The 27,525-nt window shown below is 36.3% G+C and overlaps 1 protein-coding gene across 14 annotated transcripts in view; it reads left to right on the top strand.

Moving 5' to 3' along the window:
- ADGRL3 (adhesion G protein-coupled receptor L3) overlaps positions 1-27,525 on the top strand; it is a 3,684,852-nt gene that overhangs the window by 753,861 nt on the left and 2,903,466 nt on the right. For all 14 annotated transcript variants that reach the window (XM_044060915.1, XM_044060918.1, XM_044060917.1 and 11 more), the window contains exon 3: positions 23,861-23,958. The gene's annotated coding sequence lies outside the window, so the exon portion shown is untranslated. The remainder of the gene's footprint in view (positions 1-23,860; positions 23,959-27,525) is intronic.

Here is a 27,525-nt window from a genome sequence, read left to right as displayed (position 1 = left end):
CTGAATAACTAGAAATGTAGTCGTACAACCCATCATCTGCTTTTGACTAAGGCATTAAACAAAACAGAATCCATTAAGAGCCCATTTTTCCAAAATTAATTATATCAAACACCAGTTATTTGTACTATAGTAAATGAAGGAGCTTAGCAGGCACACCATTTTTTTCTCTAGACAGTTCTTTGAGACAGTTGGGAGGACCACTGTTAACTTGCTAATCAACATTATCTTTCATAACTGATTAATGTTTCCCTCCCGTTCAACCTATTCACTTGGGCTGGACTGCTGGTGTCAAGTGTCAGCTTCCACTGGGATTTCCCTCTTTGCCTTGTGAATGAGTGCAAACAAACACGGTATCCTTTTCCTTGATCTTTTGTTGAAAAAAGAGACTTAGAAAAGACCATTAGAAGCACCCAAATTCACACGCGTGCACACAAATGGGCACACTCTCACACACATACAGGAACACACACACACACACACACACACACACACACACACACACACACACACACACACACACACACACACACACACACATGACTTCCATGCCAAATGACTTCACATAGCAGATGAGAGCATTAAAATCCCACAAGAACCCAAGAAAAAGAAAGATGGAGGACTCCCCATACGCACAAAGCTCTTTCTTTGGGCTTGATTTCTGTGTACAGTGACCCATTGTGTTTGTTTACTGACACTCTACACCTCCTGACACTTTCTGTATTGACTAAGGTAACTAATATAATTAATTACATCTCTATGCATTTTTAAAACCTTTTCTCAAACTACCTTCATGTTAGTTTGACTATAAATATATGAACCTTTTTATAGCTATTCAGGTCAAACTGCCTTTTAATGGTTTTTCTCCTGTCACTGCAGAGTTTATATGTTTTTTTTTTTTGTTTTTTTTTACTTTTCGTTTTTTTCCATTTTAACTAAACATTAATTTATTACATGTCAACATTTTAGTACCCAAATGAGATACACCTAGTATAAAATGTGCATGTAGGACGTTTGCTTAATTCTTCACACCATTTAACATTGTGATTTCATTACACAAATATTGCAGATCAGTTTGTAAAGTGTAATGTTGTGGCATGTGGTGTTTCATCCCACCTTCAGTGACTGTAACCAGAAAGTTTGATTTTGATTGCTGATCATTTTGGGATGTTAGAGATTTTGTAGCTTTTGTACTTTGTGCTTCAAGAACTGAAAAAAAAAACAAGCTCTCATTTGCAATGCCATGGAAATTTTGCTTTTTATTGCCAGGCAGGACAGTGATTTAGCATTACAGGTTCATAGGAGGTTACTAGGCTGATGACCATAGAGCCCTTACAAGCCTGGCCATATTTATCCCAAGTTGCTTCACTTGTCATGGTTTAGGTGAGTGCAGTTTGTAGAGGTAAGGGTCTATAGCAGTTAATACTGATTTCCTCTGTCCAGGAGGGACATGGACACCACTCCAGGAGTGAATTTGCAGTCACCCATCCATTGATCTATGTTGCGTTTGAAGAGGGTCAGGGAGGGGCTCTGTTTCCCATGAATTGGAAGCTTGTTCCCGAGAAGTGGCAGTCTCTGGGAGATGTATCTATCTTTCCAGAATGATCTGTTCACGTCAGGAGCTAGGTTAAGATCCCTGGAGCGAGTGATCCTCCTGCAGTTTGATTTGCGAATGTGTAGCATTTTCATCAGGGCCGGGTCAGAAACTGTCCTGTAAGCCAGGGACAGGTCACCCCTTAGCAACTTATAGAAGACAGAATACAGTGACAAGGCTTTCAGTCTTTCCATGCAAGACTTGTTTTGTGTACACTGTAATGTCTTGGGAAGAAACCTCTGTAGCCTCTCCAATTGTTGCAGCTGTCTGGTGCAGTATATGCAAAAGGGAACATTGTACTAAATTACTGGCCTGATGAGGCCAAGTATAATGGAATTATAATAACCTTAGATCTAGATGCGATGCCTTTACTTATAAGATGTGCCATATAGATGGATTTCTTTACTAATATGGATAAGTTGTGCTCAAAGTTCACATTGCTATCAACCTGAGTACCAAGATCGGATACCTTCTTTTGTCTTTGGTTCACTCCGCATTGGTGATGCATTGGGACACAAGTTTACTCCAATGTGTTCTGTCAGCTGCTGCTTCTTTCGCTTCCTCACAAGTGATATTCAGGTGAAGGAGGTCTCTTGTTACAACTCCTTTCCAGTTTTGTCAAGGTCTACCTGGTCTTCTCTTGTATCTAGCTAGTTCCTACTTGAGGGATTGTATAGGAATCCTGCTAGTGTCCATGTGGTTAACATGACCAAACCAACATAGTCTTGTTTCCATAATGATATTTTCAAGTTTCTGTTGTTCTGTTCTTTCTCTAACACTCTCATTTTTTACTTTGTCCTTCCCAGATATTCCCAGAATGCATCTTAACCATTTATGATGAGCAGCCTCAAGTTTTCTCATGGCAGATGCTGTGATTGGCCAAACCTCAGTGCCATATAAGAGTGTAGACAGCACCAGTGCTTGATATATCTTCACCTTTGTGGACAGTGTAATGTTTTTTTGATGTCCAGAGTGTGGGTAGTCTATTGAATGCTGCACTTGCTTTTCCAAGTCTAACCAGAACTTTCTTCTTGCAGTTACCTGTATGAGAGATGAAACTGCCCAGGTAGCAGAAGTTCTCTGTCGTATCTAATGTTGATCTTACTTTGTTGTCATTCCATGCTTCCCTGACCAACACTTTGCATTTGTCAAGATTCATTTTGAGGCCTACTTTCTCCCTCCTGTTTCTCCACAGATGTGGTCATTGTCTGCATTCCACACCATATTCTATCAATAAGAGCTATGTCATCAGCAAAGGCCAAGTCATATAGCTTGTTGCCATCAACCCATTCCAGTCCCACTGAGTTTCCGTGTAATGCTTTCCACATGACCCAATCAATAACTACTGGCGAATAATAAGGGAGTCAGTATACATCCCTGTCATATACCAGTGACCACTGCAAACCAGTCACTGTACTCATTATTCATCTGAATTGTGCACTTGCTGTCTTGATACAGACTCTTAAAGAGTGCACTGAATTTTAGTGGAATCCCGTATTCTGCCAAGATGTGCCATAGTGATAGTCTGTGTATACAGTCAGAGGCTTTTTTGAAGTCCACATAGTTGGCAATGACTGTTTTTTTCCATGCTGTTGCATTTTCTATAATTTGTCTTAGTGCAAATATCTGGTCAGTGCAGGATCAACATGATCTAAATCTAGCCTGTTCCTGAATGAGTCTGTCATCAACTGTTGCTTTCAGTTTAGTCAGTAATATACTGGTGAAAACTTTGCCTTTGAATGACAAGAGTGTGATTCTATGCCAATTCATGCAGTCTCTAAAATCTCCCTTTTTTGTTAAAGGAATGATAATGCCATTTTTCCACTCAATGGATACCTTTTCTTGAGTCCATATGTTGTTCAAGAAACATGTGAAGTATTACACTGAAGACGTAGCATACTTTAGCAAATCTGATTGTATTTAATCTGTTCTAGGAGCTTTTCCATTCTTTAGTTTGACTATGTCTTCTAGGAGCTTTTCCATTCTTTAGTTTGGCTATGTCTTCCTTTACTTTAATCTCACTAAAGTCTGCCAAGTTCACATCCGGAATCATTGTTGACACTTTGCCATCATTGCCAAAGTCATGAAGATCATCTGGTGTGGGGCAGATTAGCACGTTTAAAATGTTCTTGCCATCTCTTTAATTATTCTTCTTGTGTTTTTGCAGTTTTTCCATTTGTTAATATAATAGGTGGACAGTGTTTATTCACATCCATAAGTTCTTTGGCAACACGATATAATGCCCTGGAATTTTCAGTCGCTGCTGCTGTTTCTGTCTCTGTTGCTAGTTTCTCAACCCATAACTTTTTGTCATTCTTGCACATCTTTTTGACCAGTTTATCATGTTTATATTCTTCAGTGAAAATGTCTAATGACTGGTCAGTTTGGTATGCCTGTTCTCGTCTTCATTTGCATTCATGTCATGAATCAATGGCTTTCCAAGTTTCAACTGTTATCCACGCTATTTTTCTTTTGCCTGTCTTATACCCAGTTGTTACTTCTGCACTGTCTTTAATGATTGTCTGTAATTGTTTCCATTGCTGTTCAGTGTCATCATCTACACTCTGTAGGGCAGACGATCAGTTTTGGACCTTGATGTTGTATCTGGTTTGCACATCAGGTGATGTCAACATGTTGGTGTTAATCAAGGAGATACTGGCTTTTTCTTTTGGTTCTTGAGTTTTGTTTTCATTGACACAATCACAAGGTAGTGATCAGATGCGACATCAGCTCCCTGTTGTACTCTGATATCTTGAAGCATACCAGCCCATTGACAAGATCTGCAAGTGTGAGCAATCTGATTCACCGTATCTCCATTGGGTGAATGCCATGTTGTCTTAGGAATGTCTTTATGTTCGAATATGCTGCCTCAGCTTTAAGGTGATTGCCACTACAGAACTGCAGCAGTCTATAACCATTATCTGTTCTGTTTCCTATAGCAGCAGAGCCAATGACGTGTTCAAATCTCTATCTGCTGCTTCCAGTTTGAGCATTGAAATCACTCATCACAATTCTATCATGTACCACTGGGTCTAAACTTGGGGGGGGTGCTGTCTGTAATGTAATTAGCAGGGCTGTCAGCTTTCCCAAAGGGGGGAGGCCACAGTGGTGCAGAGGTCAGCATTGTCGCCTCACAGCAAGAGGTTCTCCAGTTCAATCCTTGGCTGGGGTGCCTTCTGTGCTGAGTCTGCATGTCCTCCCTGTGGTCTCATGGGTTTCCTCTGGGTGCTCCGGTTTCCTCTCACATCCCAAAGACATGCTGCAGGTGGATTGGACACTCTAAATTGGCCCTAGGTGTGAGTGCATGTGTGTGTGTGCCTTCTGTGGAAGGTTGAGCGCTGGGCTGACAACTCGACACTGTAAAACTCCACTGCCAATCATGAGCGGACAGGTGATCCACTGTAGCGACCCCTAACCGGGAAAAGCCGAAAGAAGAAGAAGAAGTCAGCTTTCCCAAAGGGAATAATAAAGCATTTTTTTTTTTTTTGGCATTTAGCTTTAATCTGTGGCTTTGGCACCAATAATTTCTCTGCATTGACCTTGTCTGTGGTATATTAACATTGTTAGGGGACTTAATGATTGCTCCCAATTTGCAATTTTCAGTGAACTTGGTCAGCCACAGGCTATCCAAGTTTGCCTGGACTTTTGTGAAATAAATTCCAGACAGTGAGCGGCCAATAGATCTCGAGGTATTACATGGAAAAGATCATGTATGATTCAGACCAAACATAGATCTCTGTATTTCCAAAGAAACTTAAATGTTCAGTGCAGCCTCACACCTTTGCTAGTTTCACTATTTAATTTCCATTTTTTGCATTATCATCATAAATCTTTGCCTAATTAAAAAGTGGCAGAATATTTGCATTTGTACTACACAGACTATAATTCCAGAGAATAACTTTGGAAATAGAATTTTGAGCAAAGCTTCAGAGTTATACAACAGGATTAGTTAGGGAGGGTCCCATAGGTGAATTGTTCAAAAAATTCAGTAACAGTGAACTTATAGCCAGTTATTAAAATGTCCACTGAAATCAATGTAAAAGTCCAATAAACTGTTTTACAAATTCTATGTCATCTTTTTTTTAGTTTCTGAAAAGTGAATTTTATTCAGCTCTTTCATGCAGCTTTAGATAAGAAATAATTGAGGAAAGGTATGCAGTGTGGTGCATTCCCAGAGAAAAGTGCACTGTTTCTTTAATTATACATTAAAGAAACTTCCAGAAAATACTAAGGATGGTTTCTTATACATTGCAGAGTAGAGTGGAATACTGGGTATCTGCCAGTGTATTACATGTAAGTTTGTTTTATCGAGAGGCTTGGCACACCACCGTTATGCATAAACAAAGGAAAACTAAAAAAATTTAATTAGCATGCTTCCCTCTTTCATTTTAGGGACTCAGATCTGAGAGACAGTAGAGGATTTACAAAGAATTTGTTTGGGACTGGAAGTCAGTCATTTGCTGTAGCGGGGGGCTTATTTATTTTCTTTATCTGTATCGCACTGCACTTAATATTGAACATGGGTGACTTTTTTGCTTTGTCTTTTAAACTATGGGATGCAGGAAGATTTGGCTATCAGCATTATCCTGAAGGTAAGAACTTTACCTGAGGGGGGTAAACCTTTAATAACACATTAGTGGGAGTGGGTGTTCTGCAGTAAATGCACAATGACCAAAAGTGAGAGGGTTAGTAGCTTGTCAGAGTGTCTGTTTGTCCCGAACGAGCAGACACAGGGCTGTCCATTTGCTGCTTTTCATACTCATTCAGTGTTTACTTCTAATACAGATCTGCATTGCCTCTGTTACGAAGTGCTAAACAGTGCACTGTTCTAATCTTGTAGTTACTGTGTGCCATTGGAAGAGACTGAGGTATGGTGCTTCCCTCATTCCCACAGTTTGAACGCAGCCACCTCTTTTTCCTCTCAGCTGTACCATAATGTGTTTATGTCTGCATAGCATCATCAATAAAACCTACGAAGCTTAACTGAATTCTTTTGCCTTATCATAGTCTCTCTCTCTCTTTTTTTTTTTTTTTGACACAAAATTTCTTGGATTCATCATTTTGCTTTTGCTTTGTCGTGACCGTCAGTGGGAACAGTGGCACTTAAAGACAAAGCTTCTGGATGTGGGAGTGCCATTTGTGCATGCCAGTCATTCTCTGCAGTGGAAGCTCTACATGTTGTTGGTTTGTACTGTAATATAAACATATATGTAAATACATGCATTAATATAGCGTAGTTCCCCTTAGAACTAGGCTTCAGTAACCTGAAACGGTAGCAGAAATAACAGTAGTGCTGCAGAGTGGCATTGTGAGTAAAGCACGGTGGGAGATCACTGAGGTAGACAACACAGAAATGCTGTTATTGCACAAGGATGTGCAGACAGTGGGTGGAAGAGGACCTCTGAAAAACTGCTGGCTGTCTGGCTTCGAAATAAAATAAAATAATCCCCCTGTAAAGCTTTTCAGCACCTATCATAACACTGAAGTCAGATGCTGTTTTCCACTTCTGTATAAATTGTGGCAAATTCCATTTTATTTTGCACACCAACCTGCTAAGAATGACAGTAACTTAGATTTTTAGTGTTATGGGTACACACTGAGCCTCTTTTATCATCCTTTAAGAACAAAGTGTTTTAATTTATTTTTTTTTCTGCTTATTTGATTATGTTCCTGTCCTTGTGTTTTTTTCACTGGATTCCTCTGTCTGTACACAGCAGCTAATGTTGTCTGTAGCTAGTCCTTTTTTACAAATGAGTTAGTTGGGGAAAGTAGGGTTATACTGATTTCTCTGAAACATACTATAACTTTCCAGATTTGTTCAATTTATAACTGTTTGTCCATTTCTGGGGCTACTGCTAGCAGAATGAACAAGTCCACTGCTTGTTTTTTACTGATTACTGCAAGAGCGATAAACTACTAAAGGGAATAAAGCCAACTAAACTGAAAAATGGAAACTGTTAGGAAAGGTTGGCTGCATTGAAGGAGTGTTTACTTCATGTTCTGGGATTGAAGATAAAATAGCCCAGCAATGACATTAGAAAGAAAATACACAGTGTTCTGCGAAGCAGGACTGGTGAATCAAGTGAATAACAAAACTCAGAGATGGGGGAGACATGACAATTTTGTGTTTATTTTGGTTATTATCTTAAAGTATTATAAAGTGGACAAAAGTCTTATGAGTTACTGCTAGACGTACCAAGAAAAAACACATCTAATATTTACCTTATCTCACAAATTACACAATAGCCCTTCAGATCTATTTTACGCGTGTGGCTAGAGCTCTCATACCTGAGAAGAGATGCATGTCTTTGCATATATGTGGAATAATCGATGGAAACTCTTGTCACTGGGGGTTGTAATGACATAAGATCTCATAGGCTTAAGAGCTGTCTGATATTACAGCAGATGTTCCACTAGTCTGTGTTCTTCTATTGTAGATACTGAGCTGCTTCTAAAGTATGGCACTGGTGTTTCAAGGGCAACTGCTCTATATATATACACACACACACACACACACATATATATATATATATATATATATATATATATATGTATATATATATATATGTGTATATATAAAACACTTCTTTATCTGTGCTGTCATGAAGTCTTCAGTAGCTTATGTATTTTGGTCACTGTCTGTGGACAGTTCTGCAAACCAGATTTTGTTTTCATGCCTAGAAGGAACATCAGAATTGGGGGTTCTGTCATATGCTGACCTACCGCAGCTTGCCGTTTATTTCATTCCCAATTCTGGAAACTTCAGTATTCATGGCACAACTTTGACTTGTGCAGACAAAGGTAAAAAATAAAAACACATGAATTTGCACTGGGTAGTAAGGGCATCACACATATGCAGGGAATTTGCAGGACAATTACTTTTGTCATGATTTCTGCAGCGTGTTTGTTGGAAACCTGACATACTAACCATTGTATGTTCTAGACATCTGTCCACAAACTGTAGAAGTGCATAAGTTGTTTGGACAGGCAGTGTTAATGTCACACTTCCACAGATGATATGAGAAAAACAGGATACATGAGATTTTAACCCTGTCATCTCAGAAATACGTGACCTCGTTCTGTTTAGATAAGTCACTGATTGCACTTTTTAAGACCTTTCTCTTCTGTCATTACTGTTAATAGATATAGTGGCCAGTTTGGGCTGTTGAGATCTGATCAGTATAACATTCACCTTTTTGAAAATATTACAAATTTTGCTGAAGTGGCAAATTAATTATGTCTGACTGCAGCACTGAACAGTAATAATAACATGGTTAGCTGAAAATGTACTACATTTCCTTATTCATTTCAGCTAGATTTAGATTGTTTAGCTTGTACTGTCTGTGACTGAAATACTGGCCAGAAAGTCAAATATGCAATCAAAAATACCCACCAGGACAAGTATTACTAAGAAATAAATGATCACTCAGTGGTGTTGTCAGGCCCAACACAATAGCTGATGGGCCTCCTCACACCTGTAAGATCCATTATTTCCTTTAACATCCACCACAGAGGGCATTGCTGTTCTTAAAATTATTAACGTTATTTATTTTATTATTTTATATTTAAAATTTAAAAATTGTGTAACTCTTTAACAGTTTCAACACACACACACACACACACACACACACACACACACACACACACACACACACACACACACATACACACACACCCTTCAGAAGATCGAAAGTTTTCAAAAGACTGAAATTCAAAATATCTAAAACTCAAAATATTGAAAAAGGAACTTGCCCCTTCTCCACTATTGTGTGATCTTAAAGTTGGTAATTAGCAGGGAGTGTGGGAATGCAACCCCCCAACATGAGGGGTGTAAAGGCCTCCTGCATTAAAATGTTTTTGATATTTTGAGTTTTAGATATTTTTATTTTCAGACTTTTGAACTTTCAGTCTTCTGACATAGGCCACCCCCCCCCCACACACACACACACACACGCACACACACACACACACACGCACGCACACACACACACACATACATACACGGGTATACAAAGGCAGATGCATACAGAATCACACACATATGTACAGAAAACCTGGTGTACTCATGCAGAGGCAGAGAAATGCAGATGTACATGTGCCCAGAAAGTCAGACACTCTCAAAGTTTTATATGCCGATACCTTGTTGGTCCTTGATGGTCTGAATTTGGTCTGGCTGTCGTGAAAGAGATGATCACACATGATTCCTTACAGTTATGATGTCCTCGTGCTGCTCTGTCACATTGTAGGTGGCACAGCTCCTTGTTACTAATGCCGCTGCACATGCTTCTGCTAGCTCTGCTATTTTTCTGTTCTCTGACTCTGGCTTCATAAAACAGAACTGGAGCATAAAAGCACAAGTGGAAGACAACTTAAAAGGCAACTTTTAGCTTTTTTACTGCTTGCACTGTACCATTCTATTTCTGTTTTCTTAAAAATACAGAACCAAAGAGGAAAATGTGTTTTTAAGTTGTCTATTGCTTGCAATTTAAAATATAGGTGAACACTAGGCTATCAATCTGCAGACATACTAGAAGCTTAGTCAATAACCAGAGGTGAGTCAAACCCTGCACCTTGTATTCATAAGGTAAATATTTTAGGTGTAATGCCAACAACCTCCCTAGGATGAGAATTGAACAATGTACCTTGTGTTTGTGAGGTGAACACTGTAACCATTGTACAAACCCCCAAATATGTTATGGCTGCTTTTTTTAAGCCACAGTTAGATTAGCAAGAGCAATTGAAATGGGAGGTAGAAGAAAATACAGTGTACGCATTTCACACTATAAACAGGTGCACTTGTTTTTTGTGCAAGTTCTCTTTGTACATTAGTTTTCTGCTTTGGAACACTAAGTGACCAGTTAGTGCTTTTTTTAAGCACTCTTGCCCATTTGTTTTTATTTTTGCATTATTCACATACAGTAGTTTTATATAAGTGGTGTGATTTTAAGAAACATATATAAGAAGGGATGAGTAAGTGTTTGTACATATATATATATATATATTATATATATATATATATATATATATATATATATATATATATATATATATATATATATATATATATATATATACATATAGAGAGAGAGAGGCACAGACAGGCCTGTGTGTGCAGACACACACACACACACACACACACACACACACACACACACACACACACACACACACACACACACACAGGTTTAGGAAGTGAGTTTCTTAATGACTAGTGAGCTAATGTTGAACCATAAGTTGGGGATTTAAAAGAGTACTTGATATGGCACACTCATAAATAATTAATGGGGAAGTTGTTACCCAGAGATTTACCTCTGCCTTCTATCAAACAGCTTGCTGGTTTTGTGGAAGCCTGATATTGCAGTGACGTTAGGCAGGTCGTATTGTAGGCTGAGAAGCCTAACTTGTACCTGGGTAAGTGCATTTGTAAATTATAAGAAAAATGATGACTGTGCCAGTGCACACATTATATTAGCAGTAGCCACTTAGGGCAGCTACCTTGGCATCGATGTATTTATTTCATGAAGAATGTATGTCTTACACTGCATATCTGAAGCCTTTGTGTGCAGCTCAGAGCCACATAGGCTTTTTAGTGTTTTGCAGACTGGGGATTTTAGCAGAATTCAGAGTCTAGAACATCTAGGTTGCTTCGAATCGTGACCTTTTTATGGTTAGCACCAATACAATTGTGAATCTCCAGTTGTCATTGTTGCCTGCATTCCATTTCAGCTAAGTTCCAGGAGAACAAAAGTATATAAAAGGGTGAGAAAAGAAACCACTGTATAACTGTAGTTCGAGAAACCCCTTTGGTGCTGCTGCAAAACCTGATAAAAATTTGAAAATTTCCCATCAGTAATGGTGCTTCATATTGCAGATTTTATTTGCTCTCATTAGGTAGAACTTTTTTTTTTTTTCAGATTGTATTTTGAGTAATTCTTCAAATATGGGCTGTAGTTAAAATCATCTAAACATGGCTTGCAAATAGTTTGGCAAGCTGCCCCTTATGACTTTCCTAATCTTGCTTTAAGGCTTAATTCCCTCAGTATACGCATTTTTTTTACAGTGTGACTGAAAATCATTTGATTCCTGTTCCCCTGTCATGCATGCACATTCCAATTAACATTAACATGTTATTGGTTTGTGCACAGTCTACATTCCCTTCTGGCACTGTTTTTGAGTTCCTTTTGTGCTCTCAAGCTGTGTGTGCAGGATGAATATGCAACATTCATTCCCACTCTGGTTCTCTGGATCATGTCTGCTTTCTGTCTACATGCTTTACAACTTAGGCAGTATAATCTTTCTCACCTGCTATGTAGCTGTAGCCTGATGTCCGACTTCCTGTAGCCACCAGCAATCATTTTGTCCTGCGTGTTGGATGACACATATGCAAAAATGGAAACCTGTCCTTTTGTAAACATGCCATTTTTTTAAACAAGCAGGATTGAATTTGTTGTGTGGGCTGCAGTTTTGGGGCCTTCTTTTCCCCTGCTCACTATGTCTGCTGATCAAACTATTTTATTTTTTTGTAACATGTAGGATGCTGCACTTTGTACATTTTCCAGCAACTTCTGCACGACTAAATACATGCTTCATTAACATGGATTCCATAAATATATTATTAATAATCACCTACAGCTTTAAAATGACAAAATTATGAGCATTATTATACACACACATATCATATTAACCATTGTGAAGTAGATAATAAAATTGATATAATACTTCCAGTGCAGTGATTCTACTCTGAATTCAGTAAAAGAGTTGTCTTTGTTACAAATCTTTCTTTTTTTTTTTTTTTTTTCTTAAAACAAGTTTATTGTTTTAACATACAAGAGAAATATCATAACAATTTTATACAAGTAAATAAAATAGATATGATTATAACATTCAACAACACAACCAAATTATTTACAAAGACATCCACTACAATCAGATCAATTAATTAAACTAAAATACCATGCTATTGAAGTTAAGATTTTTTTAACAAGTTTGGTAAATTATCCCATACAATATAATAAGATGTTTTTCTAGTAGTAGTTGACTTTATTGTGTTCAATTCCATATGGCACACTATATTCATAACATTTTTAAATTCATTGAACGAAGGAGGTGTATCTGAAATCCAATTTCTGGTTATTATTTTTCTAGCCACTGCTAGAATAGACCATAACAAGGGAAGCTTAACCTTTTTAACACTTTGAGGTACAGGTGTGTTGAATAATATAAGAGATTTTGAAATAATGAAATTATCTGTAAAAAGAGCCTGCAAAAATTCATTAATTGACTTCCAATATTCTTTCAATTTTATACAGTCATAAAACATATGAGCCCAGTCAGCATTAATTTCTACATTACATCTTTTACATAGATTATCTTTATTATTTATTTTATTCATCATCAAAGGTGTATAAAAGGATCTATGCAAAAATTTCCATGTAAAAAGTCTCCAGACAATGGAAGACGTAGTTTTATAGGCAGATTCCAATATATACTGTTTATCTTGTTGATTTGGTGAGTCACCATTAATGGAAGTGAAATAATTCCAGTAGGTATCTACACTGTAAAAAGTTTCTTGTCTGATAATTTTATGTATCTATGAAAGCTTACCTTTATCAGAAACTTTATGTTGCAAATTTAATATCAAGTAATCAATCAGTGTTGGGATAGATTCTTTAACTGTTATAGACATTAGATCTATTTTATCAATGAGATGTTGTCTAAAGGTCTGAACCTCTAACCAGCAAGTTTCTCTTAGATCAAATTCTTGTTTTAAGAAACCTAGATTTTTAACTTTGTTATCAGATATCAACTGATACTAGTACTTTAGATCATTATCTGTAGCTAAATGAGTTCCTTCAGAAGTGGATGATAAAAGCATACCCCGAGTATACATTATAGGGAATATAATAAAATTCCATTCCCTATATTTAGGATGCATGAATATAAAGTTACGATAGCTAATAATAATGTTTAATGGGTAACTAACTATATGTTTAGGTGTAATAGGTGAAGTACAAAATTCCTTTAGTAACCATAACATGGAGTTATTTACAATCATATTTTTATGTGTTAAGGAGATTTTCATGAAGTGAATACTAATTAGCTCCCAGTAATCTTTCCATTTTGCAACATATGACTGATCTATTAATAAAGTAATAACTTTTACAATAGAAGAGATAGTATATTAATTAAAGTCTGGAAAAGAAATACCCCCTTGAGACCAGCTATTAGTATGTTTCTTTAATGCAATCCTAGGTCTATTAGGTGCCTATAGGAAATTTAACATTAGTGTATTCAATTTCTTGATAATTATTTTTGTAGGTGGGAGTATTATTGATTGTATTAAGTATAATATCTTGGGGAATATTATCATTTTAATAATTGTAAGTCTCTCTTCCATAGTAAAAAAATATTATTCCAGGTATTGAAAAGATTTTGTATATTAAGAAGACAGGTATTATAATTATTATGTATAATAGATTTAATATCTTTAGATAATATTATACCTAAATAAGTTATCTGACCTGAATTGGGTACATATTTAGTAAAATCACTAATGAGAACATTTTTCGTGTATATATAGGTAGTATTTTAGTTTTTTCTTCATTGAATATTAAACCAGAAATACTTTTAAAATTCATCATTTTATCAAATAGAGACTGCACAGAAGAATTAGATCCTGCTGATGTAATTAGAACATAATCTGCAAAAAGTTGAATTTTAGATGTTGTATTTTCATCTATTTCAAAACCCTCTATGTCAGTACTGTTTCTGATCAAATTAGCCCAAGGCTCCATTATTAAAGTGAATAATAGTGGAGAGAGTGGACACCCTTGTTTTGTACCTTTAAAAATGGGTATTTTTTGTGAGACATATGTTCCTACCTTAATATAAGCCAATGTTCCTTTGTAAAGATGCCCAATTAGATTTACAAATGCATCTGAGAAGTCTATGCACTTCAGTAAGGTAAACAGGTAGTCCCAACTTACTGAATCAAATGCTGAACTTATATCAAGACTAATAAGTGTTAAATCTTTCTTTTTCCTATTTGCAAAATCAATTAATGTTAGAGTTCTCCTTATATTATCAAAAGTATTTCTATTTACAATTAAGCCTGTCTGATCTATATCTATAATGCCAGGGATGATTGTCTTCAATCTATCAGCAAAAATACTCATAAACATTTTATAATCAACATTAAGTAATGTGATGGGTCGATATGAAGTACATCTAGTTGGATCTTTATTAGGTTTTAAAATTGGCGAAATAAATGTATATTGCCAAGATGGGGGAGTTATTAGCTCATTTTGGGCCAAAATAAAAACCTTATGTATTAATGAGTATGTACTTTTAGAAAGGATTTTATATATCTCTGGTATAATACCATCATTACCTGGTGCTTTGTTTGATTTAAGCTTGTTTATTTGTGTAACAACCTCTGTATATGAAATACTTTTATCCAATAGTTTAATCTGTTGTTTATTAAGCTTTTTATTCATGTTTGTGGTTATAAATTCCTTTATTTTATCTTTAGGTTCCATGTTAATGTTATTATGATTAATTTTGTGAAAGTGATTTCTAAATTCATCTAGTATTTCTGGTAGACTAGAAACATTCTTATTTTTCCTTGGAGAAAATTTCTTTGATATGATTTTGTTTATTCAACCTTTTGTTTTATTTTTAAGTCTATGTAAGTATTTGGGGCTTATTGAGTAAGACAAAAACTTGTATTTCTCTAGAGTTATTTTAACTTTATGAGTTAAAATTTCTTTGTATTTCTCATTTAGTTTGTTTATTTCTTCAATGACTTTCTTATCCATAATATTTTCTTTATTATTATGTTTATAAGAGTCTAATTTACTTTGAATATCTAACAATTCCTTATCCCAAGATTTCCTTTTATTATTATACCATCTGATACTTTGTCCATATAGATATGATTTTAATGCATCCCAAACATAGACAATGGAGACTTCAGAAGTATTATTTATGTCTAGAAAATGTTGTACTTCTGAAAGTATATATTCTTTATAGTCTTTTAGTTGAGTTAAGTATGCTGGTATCCTTTTGATCTGAACATTGTGAGTATTTTTTATCATGAACTCAAAAACAATTATATTATGATCAGATATAGGACATGAAATGATTTTAGAATGAATTAATTCTGTTACCATCTGGTTAGAAATAAAGACTCTATCTATTTTTGAATAAGTTTTGTATCTGTTAGAAAAAAAGGTGTATGGTAATGATTTTGAGTCTATCTGATTATTAATATCATTTAAATGATAAGAATTAGCAAAATCCTTTAAATGTTTTGCATTAGATGCAATTTTCCTTTTTTCTATAGTGGTAGTGTCACTTTCATGTAGTATACAATTAAAGTCACCAGCTAAAATAATATCTCCTATAGAAAATGATATGATCTTATCAAGATGGTATTTCACTGTATTAATACCAATTCCAGGTATCCAATATACATTAATTAATGTATAAGTCTTCCCATTAATTTGTATTGTAACCATACAAAACATTCCTTTATCATCTTGATAAGACTTAATAGTTTTAGGAAAGGGCATACTTTTATTCCATAAAATAGCCACTCCTCTTTTTTTCTGAGTGTGCTCTGAACTAACCAATACTGTATATTTGTTTGTGACTAGTTTATCAATATCTTTTTTCAAGAGATGTGTTTCTTGAAGGAAGACTAAGTTGGCCTTATGTAAATTAATGTATCTTATTAGGCTTGCCCTTTTACACGGATTATTCAGTCCATTAATGTTTAAAGAAATTCCTTTTAGAGATGTCATTTGGCATTTTTAAAACATAAAAAACTTATGATCAAAATAACAATTAACAAAATAAGTAATGTTATACCTCCTCTTTTAGGTGTACCTTTAAATATAGCTATATTTATTGAATCTCTTATGGGATTTTGTATAAGATTCAATTTTGTTTGTAGTGACAATGAGCTTACAAAATGTATTGTCGATGTCAGAGCTATATACATGCAACAGTGAACAAGAGAAAATAATGTAAGGATTAAACCTTGCACCCAGCCTGGAGTTAAAAACTCCAACTTAGAGTAGTACATACTACTCAAGTTAACCCCCTACCCTAAGCAGCAGTACCTCAGCTGCCACCTTATCAATTTAATACTAGTTATTATTAACTTAAATTAACAACTTTCAATTAGATTATCTGGTAAGACAAAGCTACACATTTGATAAAACAGCATCATATAAACTAAGAGAAACTTTTTTTAAAAACTATTCATACTACTATATACATCTATTTAATATAATACATTTATATTCAAATAGCATTCAAATAAACTTGATATTAGGAACCAAGAAGAGAGAGAGAAATAAAAGACGTGAGAGAGGGAGAGAGAGTGAAACAAAGAAAAAAAAAAAAAAAAAAGAGGGAGGGCATATTTACATATTAATTTATTCAAAGTTAGTAAAAATAAGTTCTAATGTTCATTTAAATCAATAGCTTTGGCTAATATGGTTCAGACATTACATATATTAAGATGTATCTATTTTCTGTTATGTAAATGCAGTTAACAGCTTCCAAAATACCTTAAATTACTTGTATCAGAGCTTTTTTCTCATACTTATTATTGTCAGTAGAATAAAAAAATAATATATTTATAGAAATTGTTATAAATCATACTGCATAGTTATGTAAATTCTCAGAAACACTTGCATTATTGTAAAGAAAGCCATCTGTATTTTGTATATCTAAACTGCTGCTTTAAAATATATCACATGACAACTTCTTCCAGAATAGAATCATAAAGTTATTTATGCTTGTCAATCAGATAAATCAAATGAATTATAGCAATGTATATGTTTAAATCATAAGTTTTTAACATACATTAATATGCTGCAGTCAAGTAAACTTTCAAAAACACTTGTATAAATGTTTCACTTTCTATGCCTTCTAAAATATCACATTTGCTTACTATGAGAAACTGCATCATTTAAAATCATTATAACTTACATATTTTATAAATTATAACATAAATAATTAAGTAATTATATAAAATAACTCACATTTAAATGTTAAAGAGTTCATTTTCCATTGCAGAGTCGCATTTGCAGCAGTTCTACTTCCTGGTAGAGTGTTCTTCATGAATCTGCGATGTGTCAGTGTGAATTCTGGGGTCAAAGTTCAAATTGACTGCTTTCAGCTTCTCTGCGTGAATTCTGAGTGTTGAAGCTTTTAAAACAACTCGAGGATACTGTTCACGAGGTAACCCACATCCCAAATTGTCTCCCTTAACATTTTGGCGGGAATTTTGTTAAAAACAAGTGACTGACATTCATTTAGCAGTATAAATGCAGCTAAACATAACAAAACCTTCGCGAAGTATTTTACAAGTTATTACAGCCTCTATGAAAGTTAAACTAAGCCCAAAGTTATTAATATGTAATAGAGCTCAATATTTTTGCCCCAATTCAATTTTTATACAAATCTTATTATTTACTGTGCCTGTATGATCAAAAGCATTTCAATATATTAATATGAAAGAGAATAAAGAACAGAGAAAAGAAAAAAAAGATAGTAGAAAATAAAAGAGAACAAAAGCATAGATAAAAAAATGTAAAAGGAAGCTATAAAAAGTATTTACAATGGAATATTACTTGCTGCTTATATTAATAAAGATGGAAGTGAAACATATTATTTACTATTATTTAGTTCTAATTATTATTAATTAAAGCATGACAGATTATTTGTAAACAAGCATAAGCAATATAATCTAGGAAGTATAATTAGCAATAGCATTTAAACAACATATACACTTTTTTACAAGGAATAAATAAGTTATTATTCCATTTATCATATTTTCATTACACTTCTCTCCCTGCCCTCCCCCACCCCTTACCCACTACATAATCTAAATAGAATGACATTGTTTAAAATAAAGAAAAGAAGAAAAGAAAAAAAAAAAAAATGTATCAAGTTACTAACCTTACTTCTCTTAGTCAGAAAGAGAAACATATTGAATGATAGCTTGTTATTAGTTCCTCAGATATTTTGACTGATTATGAAACAAAACAGTTCTTTGCACACAGAAAATAACTTTGATTAAATCTTTTTCAGAATATTTGTGGCTTTCTGAAAATGCAGTAACTATATTTAAAAAGATTAATAGTGAAAAAAAATAAAGAGAAAAAAAAAAAAAACATAGAACAAGTCATTTGTTTTTTAGTCTCTTCTTCTTCTCTGAAGTCTTCCACAAAGTTTCAGTTGCCAACCTCTTTAATGAAGGACTAGCCCATTCCATTTCCTCTATTTTATCCAAAATCTTATTTTTTTTAATAAACAGTAATGCAGAGTCTAAGTCATCAAAAATTTTAGGACCATCAGGAAGGAAGATTTTTAGCTTGGCAGGAAACAGAAGGTAGGTTTTAAACTGTGCTTTTTTAAGCACCCTTATTAATGGCAGAAAAACTTTTCTTTTAGCTATTACCAAGGAAGAATAGTCATTGTCAAAATGCACAGTTGTCTCATTAATTTTAATAGGAGCTTTAGCCCAAGCAGATTTAAGAACCATCTCTTTATCAAAAGATGATAGAAATCTAACTATAACTGATCTAGGATACTTTTTGTTAGAGTTAGTATTAGCTATAGATCTATGGGCTCTTTCGATACCAAAAGAGAATGCTTCTGGTAAGTCTAAAGTTTTAGGGAGCCATGTTGTTAAAAAAGAAGTAATATTGTTACCTTCAATATTTTCTGGCAGTCCAAAAATCCTAATGTTATTGCCCCTAGATCTATTTTCCAGGTCATCAAGCTTTGTTTGTAGATGTGTATTTTGTTTCAGCAAAAACTCAATGTTGATTTCCTCTTCTTGGATTCTATTTTCCATGTCATTTACAGTCTCTTCTATGCCTGTAATCTGGATCTTCTGTTGTTGCAAGTCTATATGTAACAAGTCTATTTGTTTTGTAGTTTTTTCTATGAAGGTATCAATTTTAGTATCCAGTTTATCCATCTTAGCAGTAAGTTGCTGGATTGTAGATATCAGAGACTGAAATTCTTTCTTGATGCTGGAGTCTTGAGAATTTGTCTTACTGGAACTTATTTCAAACAGAGAAACTGACAGGAAAATTTCCAAGGTGATTTCTGACAGGAATATTTTTAAAATTTCCTTTCTTTTTTAGATATAGTTCAAGAAATAGATAAAACAAACATATTTAGAAAGAAAATTACTTCATAAATTAATTTTTTAAGTAATTATTTCCTGTCAGTGCAGTGAAATTGGTGGAGCTGAAGAAATCTGCTGCTATCCTGTGTTCATCCTTGGCCACGCCCCCCTGTTACACATCTTTCTGATGTAACAGAAACTTTGTTAATTACCTCTCTGCACTGTCTAGTCTCATTCTGGAACACAATACCAACCACCAGAGAACAGTGTTTGAAATATTTTCCTAACTTTAAAATCTTCACCAGATGGGCAGCTTGCTACTTCCTGTGGTAATATCCTTCACTCTCTTACATTTCTTTTCTCTAACTGGTAGCCTGCCTTTCAACTGCTCCGTATTTTGCAGAGTGCTTTCACAGAGCGCTTTCCAAAGTGCTGCTGCTCTGCTGTTCTAATTTGACCATAGATGGCTTTGCCTTTTCTCTTTCATTCTGCTTGTTTGTAGAGCCAATAAGACAATGAATCAGAAAAGCTTATCATGGACAAATGAACCATAGTAGATGCTGGCATTTGTTTAGCTCTACTTGAGGGACTCCTTGGCTGGGGTGCCTTCTGTGTGGAGTCTGCATGCCCTCCCTGTGGTTGCGTGGGTTTCCCCTGGGTGCTCCAGTTTCCTCCCACATCCCAAAGACATGCTGTAGGTGGATTGGACACTCTAAATTGGCCCTAGGTGTGTGTGCGTGTGTGTGCCTTCTGTGGCAACTCGACACCGTAAAACTCCACTGCCAATCATGAGTGGACAGGTGATCCGCTGTGGCGACCCCTAACTGGGAAAAGCCGAAAGAAGAAGAAGTGGCTGAAAGTAGGCTGTGATAGTTGTTGTCTGAAAGTTTGTGGTTGATTTCATACAGTACTTGGCAAATTGCCTTGTTGTTGTGCCTGAAGAGAAGCGATCTTTGTCTGACTGTTATTAATTGATCAACATTGTTTTATCACGCTCTATGTTCTGCTGCCAGTGTGTTTCTAGAATTACATGCAAGCTCCTTGTTGGGCTAAAGGACGGATTCATTGTGATGCTGCCATTTGCCTACTCCTTGCTGGCTTGTTTGCAAATCCTTCCAGATCTAGTTTACTGTCTAGGAAAGGTAAGTAACAATCAAGACAAGGGGTCAGTTGCAGGTTGCATGTAACAGAAGCAGCACACGCTTTACATTTTGACAATTGTCATTGTACACATTTGAATGAAGCCATGCTATTTGCAAAAGCACTTGCCTTCAGTGCTGTCATGACTAGGTAGTGGTGTGTGGAGGGATCTTATAGAATGTGCCTGACTGACTGATATTTAAAGTGGCCCAGTATAAGCTTGTTTTTTTTTATAGAACTGAAATGCACATAAAATTGCTGGTAAATGAGGTATTGGTACATCTATTAATGAATTAGTGAGTGATACTATTCTTTTACTATTGTATCCTACTGCATTGTTCCCACAACTACGGCAGTGTTCCCACTCCTATTGCATTGTTCCCAAGGCAGTTCTTTTCTTTGCCAGTGCTTTCCAACCTTCATTTTCCATCAGAAATATTCAGGCCATAGGAAACTCAATTTTTTAGTGTTTGCCTATGCAATATACTGGGGAAAGCTTTCAGAGTATACTATGCTGCGTTGAGAAGCAGTAGTTTATGACTCATACCTAGAGGTTATATACACCAGCCCTCATGGAATCAGAGCTATAGAGAGAACTGAGTGAACAGAGCTGTACAAAAGTGTCTTACATTGTTAATGTGTTGGATATATGGAAGTGACATCATTTAATTAGTTTATTCTATTTTGCTTCATTTATTTATTTTTTCTTTGTTCTATCACATCACTGGCTTTCGTTCCCTTGACTCATTCTTCCAGTGCCACGACCTTGGGGGAACCCCAATGTATTCCTTCACTATTTGGTCCCTTCATACGGGAAGCACTTATTAATCATCATGAGCAATATGATCCCCCTGCACCTGGGAGAGGAGCAAGGAAATCTGAATTATCATAATGTACTCAAGCAAGCTTCTCTGTAAGCCTTAGTCCAACCCCCATGTGCTGATGTCAGTTTCAGCCTGGGAGGACATTAAGGGGTAACTCAAACACGTACTTCAGTGCAACCACCTGATACAACCCAGGCCTTCATCATTTCTCTTGAGATCCACCATCTACCAGATGTCCACTAGGGAGATGCAGACATGTCCATCCCCACAGAACTGCCTGATCTCCATGCCTTCATTATCAGATGCCTGAGCAACTAATTGAATTTGGGTTGCCTGGATTGTAATCAAGGCTTTATCCTAATTTGTCAAGCTGAGAGTTTGTTGTATTTTACTTACGAATGGAAAGTGATGTGCCTTTCTTTCTGTATATGTTTAAATGACATATTAACATTCTGCGTATATGCATGCAGCATTTATTTTACTTGCATGTTGGTTAACATGGTAAGAAGATTGATAACTTCTTGTATGTGTATGTTTAATGTGGCTTGTAGAATGGGTCTAATTTGAAATGTAGTGCCTCCTAGAGAAAGAGCAAATTTAATCTGTGTGCCTGCACCCCATAAGGACACATGAATTTCCTCATAAGCAAGTATTAAGACCTATGATTTTGGACCCACCTGTATGATATTTCCAAAGCTGAGAGGTTGAGAGGTATGATTGTTATTACACTGAACAGACAAACTTCCATGCACTGTTCAAGGTTATGATCTGGTCTCCCTGATCCTAAGTACTTACTGTGTGCTCTTGACATGGATTTCAAGATTTGTGTCTCAGTCTTCACTTGACTCCACTCCTCTCTTGAAGTGAATTTCTGGTTATCACTGTCTCAGGCACATAATAAGCTGGTTATGACCAGAGATCAGATCATAACTGTCACTGTTACTTAAAGAACCCAAGATAGATGCAAAGCAGATAAGCATAGAAAGTGCTTGTTTTATGGACACATTGCAATTCTAATTACAAATGGCATATCATATTTATTATATGATGTCATAAAATGTAGTTTGCCTCTTCTTGTTTTGGCAGTTTAAAAACAGATACCAGTACATTGTTTTAACCAGTCTAGGGATTTTACTGCTTAGTTGCACTTATGTTAGAAACCCTAGTAGCATTCAGTTGACACCTGGAGTGTACTGTGTACAAAAGAGTTAATGTTATGACTGCTTTATAGGTTCATAGGTTCATAGGTTCATACTAGGCTATCTGCCCAAGGGCATTTATAAGCCTAGCCCATAGTTATGTGGCTTTCGCCACCCCTTTAGTTTGAATAAAAACTATGCCTATCATTTTTCTGTGCCTCTGTCAAGCAGTGACACTGAAGTAATCCCTGGGGTATATCTGCGATCTCCCATCCATTGGTCAAGATTCCTCTTGAACAAGGCCAGCGAGGTGCTCTGCCTCACATGTACCGGGATTTTGTTCCACAGCATAGGGAGTCTCTGGGTTATGAATCTGTCCCTCCAGCACGTTCTATTTATAACCGTGTCAAGGTTTAAGTCTCCCGCCCTTGTGTTTCTGAGGGATCTAGATTTTTGAGGTGAAGCATATTCATCAAATCTGGGTTTGACATGGCCTTATATGTCAGGCACAGGTCACCTCTGAGCAAGCGGTATGAGACTGAATAGAGCTGGAGTTCTTTCAGTCGGGCAGCATAAGACATATTTTTGAGACCCTTTATCCTTTTGGTGAGGAACTTTTGGGGCCTTTCAAGCTGCAGCAGGTGTCTGGTCAGATACATTCAACGGGCATTGTACTCAATCATAGGTCTAATGAGTGATGAGTACAGGGGGACGATGACCTCCCTTGATCTAGATGTAGAATCTCATTTCCCTCTTCTAAGTGTAAGTGTGTGTGTGTGTGTGTGTGTGTGTGTGTGTGTGTGTGTGTGTGTGCGTGCGTGCGTGCGTGCGTGTGTGTGTGTGTGTGTGTGTGTGTGTGTGTGTGTGTGCGTGAGTGCTTTACAAGTTTGATGGATTAATGACGATTTATTTTTGTCCTTCAGGCCAGCATGTTTTCTGATGTGATTTGTTGAAGCATCCTACTACAATCATAACACAATTTAAATTCTATTTTGCTTTTCTTTTCCTGTAGGGAGTAAAGACAGACATAATCAGCTGCATCCATGGTGCGAAAAGGAACAGGGAACAAGATACTCCTTCAGACTGCGGCACAGTGCCTCTTGTGTAAAGGTAGGGAGGGAACGAAGTAGTAATACATCGTAATCAGCTCAGCTGTATAACATGTAGCGTGTTAAGCACACCACTGTATTCTCCAAGGTTATCACTGCTTAACTGTTTTCAGTTTCTCAGTATTGTTTTTTTTTTTAGCCCTCATATTGTGCTTGATTTTCTGAAGTACCTCAAGTTTAGATTTATAAATATTCTCCCTCACTTTAAAATTATTTTATAAGTACTGAGATATGTGATATTAGACAGTCTACTTCATTATCGCACAGAATTTCTGTTGAAAAAAAGTGTATACTAGCAAAGTCACACACACTGCCGCAGCTGCTGAGCTCTTATCTATTTAAATTAAAAGAAGGCATGGTTTTTTATGTTGAAAGGAAAATGCAATGCTTGTTAGCAATTATTATGTATTTTTTCATAATGCATTTTGAAACTACCCAAGTGGGGCATACTTTTGTTAGGGACTGATGAGATTTTATTAACAGGATTCAAGTCAAACTCCTGATTAAATCCCAATTTGTCTAGTTTTATTTGAACTAGAGTCTTTTGTAAAGGTTCCAGAAATGTAAATTGCAGTTATGTACTATAACTTCACAACACCGTTGTCGCCTCACAGTAAGACGCTGTCGGGTTCGATTCTCAGCTAGAGCGTCTTCTGCGTGGAGACATGCGTGAATGGGTGTACCTTCGTTGAAGGTTGTGCATCAGGGCTGGTAACTCGGCACGTAAAAATCAACTATCAATCATTAGCGGACTGGAGTTCCGCTGTGGCAACCCCTTACCTGGAAAAGCTGAAAGACTCAACTCAACAACTATAACTTCACAACACAAAAGTAAACAAGTGTAATCTGCATTTGCTGGTTGCTAGAATATAAGAGCCCTCCAAACCACTGTTGTTTCATATTTCAGAATGATATTTTATAAACTGGTGATATTTCATACATTAGAAATAAACCAATATTGGATGGCTACTGTGGTGCAGAGGTTAGCATTGTCGCCTCACAGCAAGAGGTACTCCGGTTTGATCCTCAGCTGGGGTGCCTTCTGTGCGGAGTCTGCATGTCCTCCCTGTGGTCGCGTGGGTTTCCACCGGGTGCTCTGGTTTCCTCCCACATCCCAAAGACATGCTAAAGGTGGATTGGACACTCTAAATTGGCCCTAGGCATGACTGCATGTGTGTGTGTGCCTTCTGTGGAAGGTTGGGTGCCGGGCTGGCGACTCAACACTGTAAAACTCCACTGCCAATCATGAGCGGACATGTGATCCGCTGTGGTGACCCCTAACCGGGAATAAGCCGAAAGAAGAAGAAGAGATAAACCAATATTGTGTTGGTTGTTAGTAACTAATTGGCAAGTTTTGTATAACTTTGAAATATTTGTGCAGCAAACAATACATGGTGCATGGAGCGCAGGATTATGCTCCAAAATTGGAAAAAAGATAAACCTGTTATGAACTACTGCAGCACAAGACAAAACTATAATAGCACTTTCATAGGTGTTTAACTGTGGTGGTCCGATAAAAGGAAATGGATATTCCTTTTCTCCCTGATTATCTTTCCTCCTATGTCCATGGAATTTTACAGACATTAGAAGTCCATCCATCCCTTCTTCTACAACCCTTTCCCTGTTTTGGCACATGGGGTTGCAGTGTCACCTCAACAGTGACGATCATTTAGAGCCAAAGTTTATACTGCCAGGTGGTGAGCCCTGGCATGACTGTTCTTTCACACCACACACTCACATGCACATTCACACCTTTGCCAGTTTAGAGTGTCCAATTCCATCTATTGCATATCTTTGGAATGCGTTTGGGATCAGACCAACCAGAGGAAACCCATATGAACACAGGGAGGACATGCAGACTCCACTCAGAAGGCACTGCAGCTGAGAATCAAACCAGAGAACCTCCTGCTGTGAGGTGGCAACACTATCCATTGCACCACTGTTCCACAGAGCTTTGCTTTCAAGGTGAATTTTATTGGCATCCATGTCTCAAACACATAATAACATGATTACAATCGGAGACCCGATCATGACCCTCTTTGCTGATTACATTTCATTTTGTATCAGTAGTTGTCGACTATCTAATTTACTATCTCACAGTCTAACTATAGAATAAAAGTGTTTCTGTGTTGCTTATTGTGTTACCTTGTAAATAGGTAAGTCAGTAAATTAAACTAATTTAAGAGGAAAATCCAAATGCTGGTCCTGGATGAGACATTCAAATGGTAATATAATTGTTTTCTTGAAGGACTGTGTTCACCACCTTAATAGTTGTAGTCATACAAAGAGCTTGTAAGTAATCAGTTAAAATCATAAACGCCTTTAAATGACTACAGTTTTCTGGTAGTAATTATCCCTTTGCCGCTGAAGGAAAAAAAAGACAGACATTTACTTAGCTCACTCATAATACCAGAAGTACAGAAAGCCAGAACTCATTTTAATTATTCTAATGCAAGCTTGTGTGCTTCTTGGTACTGGTAGAAAGGACTAAAAAGATTGTCCAATCACTAGATGGACAGAAAAATAATAAAAAATAAAACTTGCCAAGCATTAAACCCCATTTCCAATGATCAATAAATATAGATTGCAGTCTTGGAGCATTTAAATAATTTCAAACTAGTCCGTTTTCCTGTGCACCAGATCACATGATTTTAATAATATAGCTTGTGTAAAAGATATAATTATGGTAAAAAAGAGTTGCACATATATAGTCAGAGAAACTGTGGATACTAGGCTACTGTCACAGTGGAAGTGTTTCATTTTGTAGAACAAGAGACTTGAGTTTAGCTACCAGTGTTGGAAAGTTGGAAGACAGACAATGGGGGAAAAGTTTGAAGTGGCTGCAGAGTTGCTATCCTTTCTTATGGGAAGGGAAGTTTTTTTTTTTTTTTTTTTTTGCTGTATGGATGTCCCCTAGAGGAGACAGTTGCATCACAACAGGTAGATGAATTCAAACAATGGGAGAAGGGAAGTCTGCAGATATTGACAGGAAGGTAGGTGCTGCCACATAAAAATGCATGCATACCTCCTGAGGTGAGCACTTGGAAATAAAGCCATACCTCCTGAGTAATGTCATCTGTATACCATACAGTCTTCAAGGACAAATAAGGATGAACCATAATAAAGAAACCTGTCGGTTACTATATGATGGAAGCTATCCATGTATCATTCCTGTCTATAAGAGAAGAGACAATAAAACCCCTTCGCAGTAGGAGTCCCCCTAATGATCAAAACAAGGGCGTCTTTAGAATAATTAAAAAAGACAGCCATAAATATAGAATTCCAATATGTGATATATAGAAAAAACAAATGAATGCCATGGACATTTGCAAGTACTGTGACAGATGAATAAAATAATTTGTAATTTTCTAGCACAGTAAGAACATCACAACATATCACAGCCTAGTCTTTCCAATATGACTTCATAATCACTTCACTTTTTCTGCTTTCCCTTAACATCATCCAGGTCAGCTTGAAACACCCATCTCTGCTGCTTCTTAAGGTCACTACAGAACAACTACAGGAAACAGGCGACACAGTCATGGGCATTTAACTAAATACATTGCAT

The sequence above is a fragment of the Protopterus annectens genome, chromosome 2.part0, assembly GCF_019279795.1.
Source record: "Protopterus annectens isolate FY-2018-M chromosome 2.part0, PAN1.0, whole genome shotgun sequence".
Lineage (NCBI taxonomy): Eukaryota > Metazoa > Chordata > Ceratodontiformes > Protopteridae > Protopterus > Protopterus annectens.
This window is presented reverse-complemented; position numbering and strand designations above follow the sequence as displayed.